The sequence below is a fragment of the Cupressus sempervirens genome, chromosome 2, assembly GCF_028749045.1.
Source record: "Cupressus sempervirens isolate cs-2001-9-10 chromosome 2, ASM2874904v1, whole genome shotgun sequence".
Taxonomy (NCBI): Eukaryota; Viridiplantae; Streptophyta; class Pinopsida; order Cupressales; family Cupressaceae; genus Cupressus; species Cupressus sempervirens.
Window position 1 is genome coordinate 237,725,503 of NC_143119.1, and position 15,164 is coordinate 237,740,666.

General features: G+C 34.9%; 1 long non-coding RNA gene across 1 annotated transcript; it reads left to right on the plus strand.

Moving 5' to 3' along the window:
• The first annotated feature begins 847 nt into the window (after positions 1-847).
• Positions 848-12,509, plus strand: LOC149571916 (uncharacterized). Its single transcript, XR_016358801.1, has 2 exons — positions 848-1,520; positions 12,261-12,509. It is a non-coding gene; the product is annotated as an uncharacterized LOC149571916 (long non-coding RNA).
• The last annotated feature ends 2,655 nt before the right edge of the window (positions 12,510-15,164 follow it).

The following is a 15,164-nucleotide window of genomic DNA, read 5'->3' on the forward strand; positions in this document are numbered from 1 at the left end:
TTAATTTTATCCAACATATGCCAAATTATTTTAGTAGACCCCTCATCATCACAATAATATAAAAATCATATCATATCAATCTCTATGTGCAAAAGTCATGTACTAGGAGCAATACAGTAAGATACTAAAGCTTTGAAGACATGCCTAGTCAATTCATATTTGTAAATATCAATTTAGGTGAATCTCCCAAAATATTGTGGAAGAATTTCTTATTTACTCTAGAAAAAAACATTTCCTTACATTGAAGTAGTACAAAGAAAGTATTGATTGACCATCCCGACTTCTAATAAGAAGCTTTAAACAAGGCAAATTAATAAGATAACAAAACATAACAAAAGAAGAGCGAATGATTTATTCATTTCTAGACATAAGCATCAACTTGAATATACATTTACCAGTGTGAGAGAGGGAGAGAATCATTAAGCATTACCATGCCTAGCCCAAAAGAAAACAAAACCAAAACCGAAAAAACTCATTTAAAGCTAGCTCATATTTTAGTGAATTTGTACACTTTTCATGACTTCAATATACATTTTTCAATCAAAACTTAAGAATCAAAAGGATACATTTGAAGCACACCCACAATTCAACGAATATAATGTCATAATTGATTTGAATTTTGGTACAGGATACTTGTATTTCTCCTTTACATACACAACGATAGATTTGTTATGAACATGCATGCATCTTGTTAATAATATGAATGGGCGGTAAACATGGGTCCAGTCTTTGAAACAAACTACCTAAAGAGAAAACTCAAAAGGCATCTACAACTTTCGGTAGATTCTACTCGCTTTTAAACTAGTCCCGCTGCTAAACGCCTGTGAAATGGCGTTAATAAGCGAAAATTACGTGTCACGATACATCTGTGATTTCAGATATTTGCAGTAAGTAATCATCTGGACGATTTCAATGGCAGGCAGAACCTCTGAAGTTTACGAGCTGTGTGTTTTCTGGGTGCCATTGTTATTGTTGGCAGTCATATATTTTCCTGCTAAAGCCACATGGGATCCCGATTGTGTGCTTCTGAACATCACCTCTATAAATGGACAACGCCCGGCGCCTACCGTAAAAGCCAGAGAAGGGGGAACCGTCATCTTTCAGTTGGAAGATGTTGTTATTCGTTGGCAGGGCATGCGCCAGTTAAATTGATCGGTTTCTCTTTTCGTTTGGCCTTAGCTTCAATTTCACGCGCATTTGTAGGTCATATAATGCGTCTTTAGGACCTACTTAAATGTAATGGATTGTTATCCACGGGCTGTATTTTATGTGCAAGATTGTTATTTTTCGGTCTTTAAAAACTGATGGGACCAGATCAATGTACAAGACCTAAATAACAGATGACTTTAGCCTATTCATTGCAGATGAGCATTCATTATGGACTGCATCGGTCAGTGGTTCTTTATGGGTTGGTGATAGTGAATACAGCGTACAAAGAGCCCATCTCCTACAACTGCCAGCTGAGCTCTTCTGAACAGGCCACGGCTCTGTCCTCCACTCAATTCTTTGGAGATTCTCAGGTACGTCATGTATATTTTTTCATTCGGGCAGTCCCCTCTATGATGGTTTTTATTTTTGTTGTTTAGTATTTTGTTTGTGTCAATATTGAGTTCATATTTTATGATTTTTTCATTTTGATTATAGAAGACACAAAATGATCCTAAACATTGATATTTCCATTAGAATCATTTAAACATTGATATTTCCATTAGAATCAAGAAATGCAACAACAATTTCATTTTGATTATAGAAGACAGAGAATGATCTTAAACATTGATATTTTCATTAGAATCAAGAAATGCAACAACAATTTCATTATGATTTTTTCGTTTTGATTATAGAAGACAAAGAATGATCTTAAACATTGATATTTCCATTAGAATCAAAATTTGAGAAAAGAGGGGTAAAAATTTATTAAGACAAAAAGGAATACAACAAAGAGAGCTCAACAAGGAGCTCGATCCTAAGCAACAAGATCATCAAATTCTTGCACCATCTCAGAGGAAAGTTGCCTCCTATCCCTAATATTCCAACCCGGATCATGACTAGAAGCCCATTTGGCTAAACAATCAACAGCTCTGTTCCATTCATGAGGAATATACGTGAACCTAATGAACTGAAAAGAGGTAGAGAAGGAAATAATCTGATTAACAACAGTGGCCAGCTGCCAACTAACATCCTCAAGCTCCTGCGAAGAAAGCAAGTTCACCACCACCTGTGAATCAGACTCACAGATAATCTTACTCCATCCCTGCAAGCAACACTGTTCCACAGCATATAAAATAGCCTAAGCTTCCATGAGATTGTTAGTGTAATCACCCTTATGAATTGAGAAAAAGAATTTAACATGATCAAAACTACAACGAGTCACTCCCCCAATACCAGCAAGGCCTGGATTCCCACGGGAAGAACCATCAGTGTTAATTTTCAAAACTCCACAAGGAGGAGGAGTCCAATGCCCATCCCGGTTAACCCGACCCTTCCTCTGATGTTGAAGCTGCTTGGACATAGAAGGAAACCTTTGAACTGCAACCCCATCTTGAAGATGAAAATTAAGGCGATTACAAATAGCAAGATCAACCCGATCCATACCCCCATCTAGCTCACACTTCACATGAATAGTTTCCTGAAGAGAATGTGTTATCTTCCACCAAAGATGCAAAACACCAAACCAAACATCTTGGAATATTCGACGATTCATCTCCAACCAGATATGCCAAAGCATGAATGATGGGCCAGCAATCTAAGCAACATAAAGAGAAAAAGAAATGCAACAACAATTTCAATAGACTTTGGAAATCTAATCTTTCTGATACCTAATATGATTTCTAATCCTTTATATTTGGAAAAATCTATTGGATTTGCAATAAAGGACATATAGATGAGCACATCAAACAAAAAGAGTAGGACGAAAAATACAATAAATAATAAATGAAAGATCACATTTTTAAAAATGATTTTTATATCCTTTAAAACCTATCTTATCTAAAAGCTTCAATGTTTATTAACATGATTTTCTACTAGTGTGCATTGAGATGGGATTGATCTAATAGTATTTCAAGGAATGTTAATAAATTGTAATTTGTGCCTTCCTTGCTTATGAACTTAAATCTATATGTTTGACTTTGTAGATATTACAAATGTGGGATATCATTTGCAACATGATCTCTAAAAGATTTTAGAAGCTAACTCTTTGTATAATCTTCAAGAATTTAGTTGATATTTTGGTAAAAAAGCTGAAAATGCAAAATTCTTATATAAAAATGAAATGTGAATTGAAAACTCTTTATCCATAAACCACTTATTTGTTTAGAATCTTAGTTGCGAAACAAACAAATTGAAATGCAATAATGAAAGAACAAAATCACATAATTACTAGTTTGTAAGAAGTTAATGGAGATAAGAAAATTGTGAATTAAGACTACATTTGTACAAAATAAGAAAGTTCAAAAAGTCTAGTAATAAAAATGAAATAAAGCACAATCAAATAATAACATTTGTTCATTCATTTAAAAAATCTAATGGAAACGTGTGTAAGTAGTTGAGAGTGTAAATAAAAATATGACTGTCTAAAGAATTAAATGTCAAAATATATTATTTCATATTTATCATGACAACAATTAAGAAATGCTGAGTAGCTTGAAACTGCTTGACTATAATTTGTTACATAGACTTTTAACTATATTCCTGTTACTAGAGGGGAAAATATTTCCTATATTTGAAGAAGAATATCATTGTGAAATATAATCTTCATGATACACACAAATCTGAACCTACTAAAAGTATGGATGATTTTTGACACTATTGAAATAATTTCTTAAATATTGTTTACTTGAATAGCTTATAATGATACACACAATCATGAATAATTATATTAACAAGATCATTTAAATTATTTATTATCAAAGTTTAAAGCTATTAAGATAAATTGTATTAATAAAAGAATCAACTTGTTATTATGTAAGTCCAAGATAAAGTAAATTGAAAGCTAGATTAAAACACTTGAAAATGTCCGAGATAACCCAAAAAAAACACCCTCTAAGATAACCAAAAAAATGGTACCTTCAATCTAAAAGAATCCTACAAATTTTCCACCCTCTTAAATAATATAAACACACATAGCATCGCATGCACTATGATGCCTATCATCGACTTATCACTCATTCACCCATAACTTACTAGTTTGGACCAACGCCACCTTTGCAACATTGTTCATCAACAATGTCCTTCAAGCCAGCTAGGATCAGCCTAGCCTGATAGAGGATGAGAAAGAAAACCAAAATACCTGCTGGCCTAAAAAAAAAAACCCTTACGATGCCACATGACAGGTGAGCTCCATATCAAAGGCTGACATAAAACCATAATATATCCCAAACACAAGGAATTTCCCATCCAATAGCATAGATGTCAGCCACTAAGATGAGTTTCTTGACCTATACTCTGTCCCATTCATCAGTACCACGATTGGACTTGACTGGTAAGGGCACCATGATTCGGTGTACTATTACAAGGTAGGTTGCTCTTATTAAGATAGTTTTTTTCTGGATTAATAATCTGCTTGCCTCAGGTGATGGCTGTAAGGGTGAATATCTGTTTGCTTAGCCGTCAACATATATACTTTGGTTAATGTGTCATGATAAGTGCCTTGAAAACTACATTGATTGCTCTCCTCGGGGCAATCCTAGTGCTACTGAGAATGGAGTGAGTGACATTAGGGAGTCAGTCCAATTTTTATTTTTCATCTGTATGGCGATGCATCTTAATAATCAGACAGAGACTAGGGTAATTTTTAAAGATTTGGGGAAAGCTTTTGAGTTGGGTTGGATGAAGGTGATTTGTGAAACAAATTTTAAGATTCTAGTTTTCTTAATTAATTAATAGACTTTTTTGGATTCATTTTTCCTGATAGTAAAATAAATTTTCTTTCTTTCTTGAAATTTAGATTTTTTTGGTTCACTCTTTCAGAAAAATAAACAAAATTCAATATTGTTGACCTAGTGAGCTTATTGGAAAATGGGGACACTGTATGTGGGTTATTGAAGTCGGTTAAATGAGCACATAAGCCAATAGCTGTTTCAAATTCTTTATGATAATCACAAAAATCAGCTTTAGTAGTTTGGTTGGTACGATGTTTCTCTTTAGGTGTACTGCTTGTTAATTTGATTGTGTTTATAGTGAATAGAATCAAAATTGTAATTGTCTAATTCTTCTAGGCTTGTATATTTCTCGACATCCAAACTTCTTGTTGTAATAGAAAATTTTGGAAAATTAAAGAATTTTTTTTCTTTTAAAAATAATATTCAAATATTTTTAATGATATTTTTTTTGTTTCTTCAAATATGAATAATTTTCTTTACATTGAACTCTTATGTTATGTTTATTGCATATTACAGTAATTTTTTATATGCCAAGCTTGTTATATAGAAATAACAACCACAAAATAATGTAGACTCTACCTACTAATATAATTTTTTGGTTCACTATTGTAGAGATGGATTAATTTGAAAAACTATAAGCTAATAAGAAGATTATGAAGAAAATAAATAATAGAAAAAATAATTTTCCCATTACAAATTATAGAATATTTAGTTCTTAAATTTATAATTTAAAAGAACACTACTTATTTTATACATTATAATTATTATTTTCAACATTTTTGAAAAAAATAAGTTGAATTTTTAATTTATTTATTCTAAGTTGGACTATAGACAAAATCTCAAACTTACGTTGAAAGCATTTAAATGATGGTGAATCTAAACTCTCTCATAAAAACACATAAAAACAAGAAAACATGTCGTGTTATCCATTTTTTTTGTTATTTTGCAGTACCCGTTTCATACCCTTTCTATGATAGAATTTGTGATGTAATATTGCATCCCATTTTGTGAGGTTCTTTTTGGCTCCTGATAAAATGGTGGAACATAATGGAGCCATGAACAATTTTAAAAGATCTTAATTCAGCCTTTAAAGAACTGACATCCAGACTAGTTGAATGCAGAGAAAACCTCTTAAAAACCCATGTAAGGGCATACCCGCCTTAAGGGCCCAAGTAAGGGCACTATACAATCTAAGGTCAACTGGTGTTCTGAAGTGTGAGCTAGAATAGAGACCCGTCAATCCATAAAACAAAAGAAAAATAAGACGAGCACACTCAAATAGGCTGTCAATGGGCTCTTCCAGGGGTTGAAAAAGGGAGATCAAGAACCCAATAGAAAAAGAAATGGGCATCTCACATTCAGACTCCACCATTTAACACAGTGTTGGTAAACAAATTTGTCACAGAAGAATTTGCCCAACAGAGTGTGTGGAAAACCGTTCACAACAGTTGGATAGGCCCTTGGTATGCGGCCTTCCTCTGCGTTTGGAGGGGCAGCTCCCTCGTAAGATATAATTTTTAAAAGGTTTTTCAATTAAAGAATCTAAAACTTCAAAATTTAAGAGAAAGTTGTGGAAGGTAAATGCACCACACGCCCTCACAACCTTCGGAGATTAACAAGATTGATAACGGTGGTGTCCAAGAACTACGCTTGAAAGCAACCAATGTTATTAAGCATATTCACTATCATTTGTAAACACTCGCATAGCACCATGAGAATGTCTACCACGACGTATAACAATTTGGATTTTAAAATAAGAAACCCAAAGCACATCTCATTTCTTTTTCTTGCACCAAGAAAGCAATAGAGATTTTTCAATTCAGAGATAAAAAGTGTACATACTTTCCAAAATTTATCCCTAGATCAAAATTTCAGCATAGTGTTCCCTTATTTTTCCAACCAAAAAGTCCCTTTACAAAGCCAAAAGGTGTCCTTATATAGACATAGAGGTTAATAACTACCTCTCTGAGGTTAATAACCACCTCCAAAATACATGATTTTGGGGAGGTTAATTAACCTCAAGAAAATTAACCTATACAAGGAAGACTTTAAAAAAAAAAAGAACCTTTAGCTAGAATTCCTAAGGATATGTACATATACAATCAGTGATCTTCTAGCTACTAACTCTATCTATCCGAACACAATTGATCTATCCCGAAAATACCTATAAGCATCTAGGATGATCATCATTGATTCATAGTTCGGAATGAACACATTTTCCATCCTGACTTTAGGTACGAAGTATCTATCCATTTGTGCTTATCTCTACCAAATGTGTTTTTCTCAATTTCATCAAATGGGATAACTGTATAAGGCCTCCTTTGAATAGCCTTTGTCAGTTGTCCTCCTTCCTCATAACCAACATAGCCAGGTGGAGCTCAAATCAACCACGAGACTGCATGTTTCTCCATGTATTCACTCATGTCAATCCTCACAAGAGCATCCTCAGTATTAAACAAATAAGAGGCAAGAAACTTCGCCAATTCTATCTTTACAACTCCTATTGGACCCATGAAAGACCAACCCGAGAACGTTGGATTGCTTTTGCAACTACTTTGATAGCTAGATCTTGACCAATGAAACGCTTATGCAATTTCAGGAAGATAATCATAGTCTTCCATTGTGAGAAAAACTTTATGTGCATGTTCCACTGTGTGAATCTTGCATAAGACTTTAACGAACTCAAAGTAATCTCTATCACTTGCTTCAAAGCCAGCTTCTTTCATCTTTCCTAGCATTTCATGGCCCTCGACCACTCTTGCTGCAAGGAACATGCTTCTAATCAGAATAACGTAAGTTTTAAATTTGGAGAACATCCATACCCTCCCATTTCCTCATACAAATTCATTGCATCCGATGTCTATCTGATCTCACACAAATGTGTAATCGGGATATTAAAGGTCTCTTCATTACAAGGCACCCCTTCCATTTGCCTTCAACCAGACAAGGTCAAATACTCTAGTTGTGCCATTGTTTCCAACATTTTTGATTTTATACTGAACTCGGAACATCCGCATAAGTCGAGGTGTTGTAGGAGAGACAACTCCTTGAAAGAGACCTGCAACTTCCTTGATTCCGAAAATCTGCTCCAATCAAGGTGCCTCAGATTTCTCAAATCACCAAAACTGTTGGGTAGTAATGATAGCTTTTCACAATGAGATAATTTCAAGTGCTCCAGTGATTGAAAATGGCAAAATTCATCGGGCAGACTCCTCACTCCTGTCCCATTTGCGACTATCACTGATCTCCATGCATTCAGGCTGGAAGATGAAGGGAGGTTGGTCTGGCTGTCCACGTGCTTTGCCTTAGTTATATCAATACCATTGAATCGACTTAGACATAATGTCAAACATTTTGTGCACATTCTCCATATAACCACGTTTAGCACACATGTCAATAAGTGCATTTCCCACATGGTTATCCAACTCAAAACCATTTTTTTTTTTGATATAGGAATGCATTTGCATCCCTCATTTGTAGGCTGGCACAAGAGCTAAGAACACTTGAGAAGGCAAAGAGCGTCGGATCAAACCCCACTTGCTGCAGATGTCTAAAAAGTTTCAAAGACTCTTCAACCTGTTTAGCGTGGATTCCCACTCATTAGGAAGTGGCCTCACGTTGGCCATGGATGCCGCTACTGTCTTCACAGCCATTGGCAATCTGGCGCATTTCCTTTCAATCGCACGAGCCACCTCCTGCAATTCCTCTGGCGGACTGTGATTCTCATCTTCAGGGAACGCGTGAATGCAGAACAATCTCCAACTGTTGTCTTCAGACATGTAGTCCATGTGGTGCACCCGATGAGCTCCAATATTTTCCAACACTTTCCTGTCGCGCGTGGAAATCATTTCTTTGCTCCTCCCTCGGCCCAACAAAAAGCCAATGGATCCCAAAGCGTGCTTGTCCCAAACATCATCGAGAACAAGTAACATCAACTTTCACACAGGTGCTTTCGGAAATTATCTCTCACCTCCTCCGCATTGAGCTGACTTTGCTTTTCATCCTTTGGCAGCTTTACTTGTCTTGCTATGTGGAGGAGTAGCTGATCCACCACAAAGCTCTGGGATACCGCCACCCAAATCAAATGATCGAAGGATTCTCTCGCTTTTCGGCAAAATCTAACTACAACTTCCTACCAATCTCTTTCTTCTATCTAGATTTGATGATGCCTACTCCTTAGATACAAATTCAGCAGTATCCTGCAAGATTATTCTTCCTTAAAAGAGCCTAAACTTATATTTTCATGAATTACCGAACGTCTGGCAAAAGAAACAAGACAGTGAGGTATCTCTTCAGCGTTCTGAAGAAATTATTTTGAATCAAAATTTTGGCACCTGCCTCTCACTGATAAACTCCCTCTGTTTTGATAGACATTTGATCTGGATCCGTGTGATTTCTCAGTGGGTAGAGCCACATTCAATGCCTTGGCACTTGCACATCCCATAAAGCTTCCTCCACTTGATCTCCTCTGCCGTGAAAGACTTGTGTTTTGCAAAGAATAAGCGTGCTTCTTCTTCATAGTCTTAATTTCCTCGTAATCCAATGAGAAATTCCCAATACTGGCCTTGTCCATGGTATCTCCGTTGGTTATGGTCCAATCCACTGACACGTCGCTGGGTTCACAACATGAACTTCTCGCAGAGGGCGTCACGCTGTCTCCAAAATGATACCCTAGTGCCTCTGGATAACTTGATTGGATGCTCAAGCTCTCATCCATGGAATCCCTATTCCTCCTCAACGGATAGCACGTTGTGGCTTGCGTGGTTATGCTGTGTATTTCAAACAGATCCGCACTTGAATCGCTTTCCTTGTCTTGCTCCACATCCCCATTGTTGTCCCCTCCAAATTTGGATACTTGATCAGAGTTTGAGTCCAAGAGACCGAAATGTTTGTGCAAACCTTGTTCAGCAGTACGGGTAAAGGGAGAGTGAAATACCTCCAATGATAACCTTGGATTGTCTTCGAACTTCATCGGCAGGGCTGAGAAGGATAACCCATTTTCTTTTCTTTTCTTTTGATAAACTCGGGTGTTCATGAAATGTTTTCGTAGCTCCTCCATTGATGATGCTGCTGTTGACATCACTGAACTCTGAGGCAGTGTCGGCAAAGCCCTCTGCTTGCTGCATTTCAGTGGACCTGGTCAGAACTCTTTTTCCGAGACTCGGATAACTGTACTGCATTGAGCTGAGAGAGCTGTTCATCAACGCATTCGATGTCATGGAATTCGACACCGATGGAGCCCGCCTGCTTTTTGTCAGAGTGTCGTCAATGTCCATAGATCTTTTATCCGAGCAAGGACAACTGCGGCACCCGAATGCCCACTTGGCTCCATTCTTTGAAATCTCGTCCTCTGCAACTCCTTGGGTGTAAAGAAGCTTTTCTTCATCTTCTATCTGGCTACTGCATTATTAACAATGTTGCATGTATCACCTTACCAAGTTAATAGCTACCTTATAGAGGTTAATGAAAACGTATTCTTGGTAGCTCTCATTAACCTTTTGAGAGGTTAGGTTAGGAAAACCGTGTTTTCGAATGCTATCATTAACCTATAGGAGAGGTTAAGAAAAACGTACTTTTAGTGGTTAACATTAACCTTTCACTTGGAGGTTAAGAAAGACACATTTTTGGTGGTTAACATTAACCTATCGAGAAGTTAAAGGTTAAGAAATACGCGTTTTTGAAGGTTAAAATTAACCTCTTAAGAAGTTAAAGGTTAAGAAATACGCGTTTTTGAAGGTAATCATTAACCTTTAATATATTGATGCTCAGAAGCTAGATCTCAATGATCTCAAGTGCTGTGCGGAGCTGAGAACGAGCCGGAGACACGGAGGCTTAAAGACTTGCAAATTTCAAAGGTAGAATGGCCAATTTGATGTTTAAAACTAGGCAAGTTTTAAAAATTAACAAAGGCTTATAAAATTTAAAGAATTTTATAACCGGGCAACACACAGAAACTCCATTTTCAAAAGAATCAAAATATACCAAAAAGAAATAATAAATTGCAATTTTACCTTCGACCAGAAGCGCTGAAAACGATCTATGGAGTCAAATCTGAAAGAGAAGACTACAACTACAAAATCTGCATATTAAACCCTTACTCATTAGAAAAATTATCGGAATCAATCCTGTCTTGCCCCAGAAAACACAACAGGATGAGCTATAGCACAAGGAAGAAGTTCCTGTTGAGTGCATCTGCATAAGATCCCTGAGAAGGAAGGTTCCATCACATAAAGTGCAAACCAATCACCCAGATCTGATAATCCATTTTCCCCCTGAAGAAATCTCGGATGGCCATCTACTGGACAAGATCTCTGGCGCATTTTGCCGTTTTGAAAACCCAACTGAAGTTTTGAAACCCTCGGCCAAAAGCGGGAGGTCCTGACCTAAAATCGAAGTGGAAGGCGGGAGATCCTGTTTTGAATTCACAGACGCGAGCGGCAACGGATATTGGAAGCTTCTCGAAAATTGTTTATAATCTGATTTTATTTAGTGTTATGACCTAATTTTATTTAATGTTATTTATTCATTTAATAAATGTTTTGTTTTCTCTTACAGCTGGATGGAATAACAGCTGGACGCCAAAATTCAGCCAGCGACACGATCATTAATAAGTGGTCGCAGTTTGCTGAGCTTGAAAGCTTTACTATGATGAGTACAGCTTTGTGATATGAATATCAGGATTTAACTGTGTGATATGGGTACAGCTTTGTGATATGAATATCAGGATTTAACTGTGTGATATGGGTACAGCTTTAGTTAACGGGGCGGCCAAAAAACGTTGGACTGGACGATGTTTCCGGGTCAATATACAAATAAATAATCAGGTTTTGCTTCAAATTTATGGCCCAACTGCCCCCCAAGTTTGTGTCCTAATCTTTAAAAAAAGTAATTTAATTTTTCAACTAAAAAATATGACAATATTATATTGAATTATGTGATTTTTTTATAAAATTCATTGATTCATGAGTTATTAGTAGTTATGAGTTATAAGTAGTTAGTAAGAGTTTGTCTTTTATGAGAATGAATGGCACATTCCCTAATTTAGAAAGAAATATCCTACCATTTTAAGTCTATTTAGCTTGTTATAATAGTTACTTTAATGCAAACAATGAGTGCTAAGAATAGCATTCATTCTTACTAGATGAACCACCACTCTTGAAATAGATCTAAGAATAGCATTCATTCATACAAGAAATAACTTATGGTAAACCAACACTTTTAAAATAGATCAATAAATTTGATTGAAAAATTACATAGTTGAGAACTTATTTCATAAAAATACATTTTTTAGAAGATAAGTGTATAGATAGTTTTTTCAATTATAAGCTTGAGTGGCCCCTTTCAAAGGAATCAACGACTAATATTTTTCTATTTTGATTGTAGGGAAAACTATTGAAGCGACAATTACTTCCCCATCGCAATGGTGACAAGGGACATGGTGCTCATCATAATTAATATTATTTACTATATATTTATCATACTTAATATTGTTTAGTTATTAGTTCTTTGGTTGCAATAGATATGTCCATCGTAACACTTTGAACATATTTAGAGGTAGAAATATTAAATGTTAATGTATTTATTTAACAATTAACATCTTTAACATTTATATAAAGTATGTTTATAGATAAATGTAAATACCACATTTAATGTTATTTTATCATTTTGAAAATTTATTTAAGCATCATATGTACAACTATGTTTTTAGAGAAAAAAAAATATTACAATTGATATTATTGAATTGTATCAGTATTTTTATTAAATAATCCAATTTTGCTTTAAATTTGACCATAGTCCACATCGATTATGGTTTTATGGTTATCCATACTTGTTGTAAAGCAACCAGTTTTGCTCGTTGGGGGAAGGATATTAGAAAAACCTAGGGTGGATGGTTTACACCTATCAATTGAATTCACTTACAAATTTCTATGGCCTTTTCAACACAATCTTTTTGTGTGTATCTTGCAATCATTGCGTTCCATGAGACAAAAGCTCTTTGAGGCATTTTGTCAAACAATGCACTTGCCTTGTGTCTGCTTCCACATTTGTCAAATAGTGCACTTGCTTGCGTTGAGATTGTAAACTCTAGTCCATAAAAGAACACAACCCTTAAAGAGAATAGGAATATGGTATAAATAAGAAGGATAACTAGAGAAAAGAATAGTAGTTAGATGCATCTATAGAGAGAAAAGAAAAATATCAATATTGTGATCATAGATAACTAACTTGATGTCTTTTGTTAATGCAAATGATATGCCTTTAAATAGACACAAAACTCATGGACAAATTTCAGAACTGTAATAATTGAAAAACTTAGAGTTCTAAAATGTAATACACCAATATTTTCCATGTTATTGTATTAATTCAAACAAGAGTGGAACATTGCAAGGGTTTTCAACCCAACCCTTCTAGAGACTTTGATGAAGTGCCTTCACCAATCCTTCTCCCTTATCCAAGAAACATTGGACTAGCTGCTTTAATGGATTTCTTGACTATAAAACCTATAACATTTGATCTACACAAGATGAGTGAACATAAAAGTATTTCTTCCCTCCATGTACAATAAGATGCATTTCTTTCAAAAATTTACATCACTTCAAAGTGTATCTAATGCCTTCTATAGTGTTGCACATGAGACGTCTTTTGTCTTAAAGTCTGCATCTCCTTTGAGTGTGTCTAACATCTCCTCAACTGATGTAGAAACAATCATTTCTCTGCTACACAAATCAAATCAAATGTCTACACATGAGACACCTTTCCCCAAAAAATCTACAACTCCTATGAGTGTATATCTCCTTAAGTGTTTGAAAAATCATTAAGAAAATGTGAATACAAAAAAGTGTATCCACAAGAATCTTGCCCTCCTTACTCTTAGGGACACATATATTCCAAGCCCCCTCTTTTCTTATGGGACACAAATATGGTGCTTCTCATGTGAACAATCATCTCTAAGTGAGAAGCTAGCTTCAAATAGTTTAAAAACTCCTACCTCCATTGTGCTTTAGTTTCTACAGTACATAGTCCTCATCAATATCACACTATAGTGAATCTTTAATAGTTTTAAAATATTTGCTAGGTGTAGTATATATATGATCTCAAATCACAAGAATAAGATCTAATGTAATATTATTTTTAAATTTCAAGATACACTCAACCAACTTGATGTTCCTTATATTCAAACTATTTTTAAAACACCTTATTACTCTAGAAACATTGTTTTCTAAAATACAAATTTTTAAGTGCATCCTTCAACTTTGTCTCTGTAACAACCAATGGAACATTCAAATAATCATGAGCAAACTATCTAAGTAGAGATATGCAATCACATTGTTATGTAAACAAATATGTCATAAATTAAAATGCTAAATTGAGATGTACACGCCTCATTTTTTAACCTCAAAGAAGATTTTGATCACTGTAAAAAAATTGATGCCAAATAAAATATCTCGTCTCCTCTTATCTTTGATGCCAAGTAGAGGTTTTCAAATATTGTATACTATTTAAAATTGAAATATTTTTCTATATACCCTAAAATAATTGATAAACAAAAATTGCATTTAATTTTGCTCAACATTTCTCCCATAATTAGTTGTAATTTTCCTTTTTTTCTATTCAGTTCTTAGACATAGTCTAAATTTCCTTGATATTAAATTGATCTCAACTTCAATTGCACAACAAATATGCCAAACAAAACTTACCGATATAATGAAGGAAACGCACGTATGCCCTCTTATATTCTCCTATTTCAATCTCCACCTGCAGCTCTATTGGTAAATAGATCTATCACTTAGAAAATATGTGATTTAGCCTAATGAAGTATGTGGCAAATCAATTTCTCCAACAATTGGATAAGCTCTTGATATCCGACCTTTCTCTACATTTAGAGGGGCAACTCCCTCATAAGATAAAATTTAATATTCAACTAAAGACGATTACAACTTAGAATATAGAAAGGAAACTATTGATGACTAATGCACCACATGACTTCAATGCTTCCATAAAATTGATGTAGACTTCTAATGAAAACAAACAAGGACTACACTTGAGAGCTATCATCGACACAATGCTAATTCAATGATTTGTGAATATTTACACCATACCATGAAAATACTCATACTGATGAATTGACACTTCAACAATTAAGATTTAGTAGAAAAGAGAACGCAAAATGTACTTTCTTTTATTTATTAGCACCAAGAACATAAGAAATGATTGATTATAAGAACAAGAATCGTACACACTTTCCAAAAATTGCCTTGTTATCAAAACATAAGTGTCCCCTGTCTC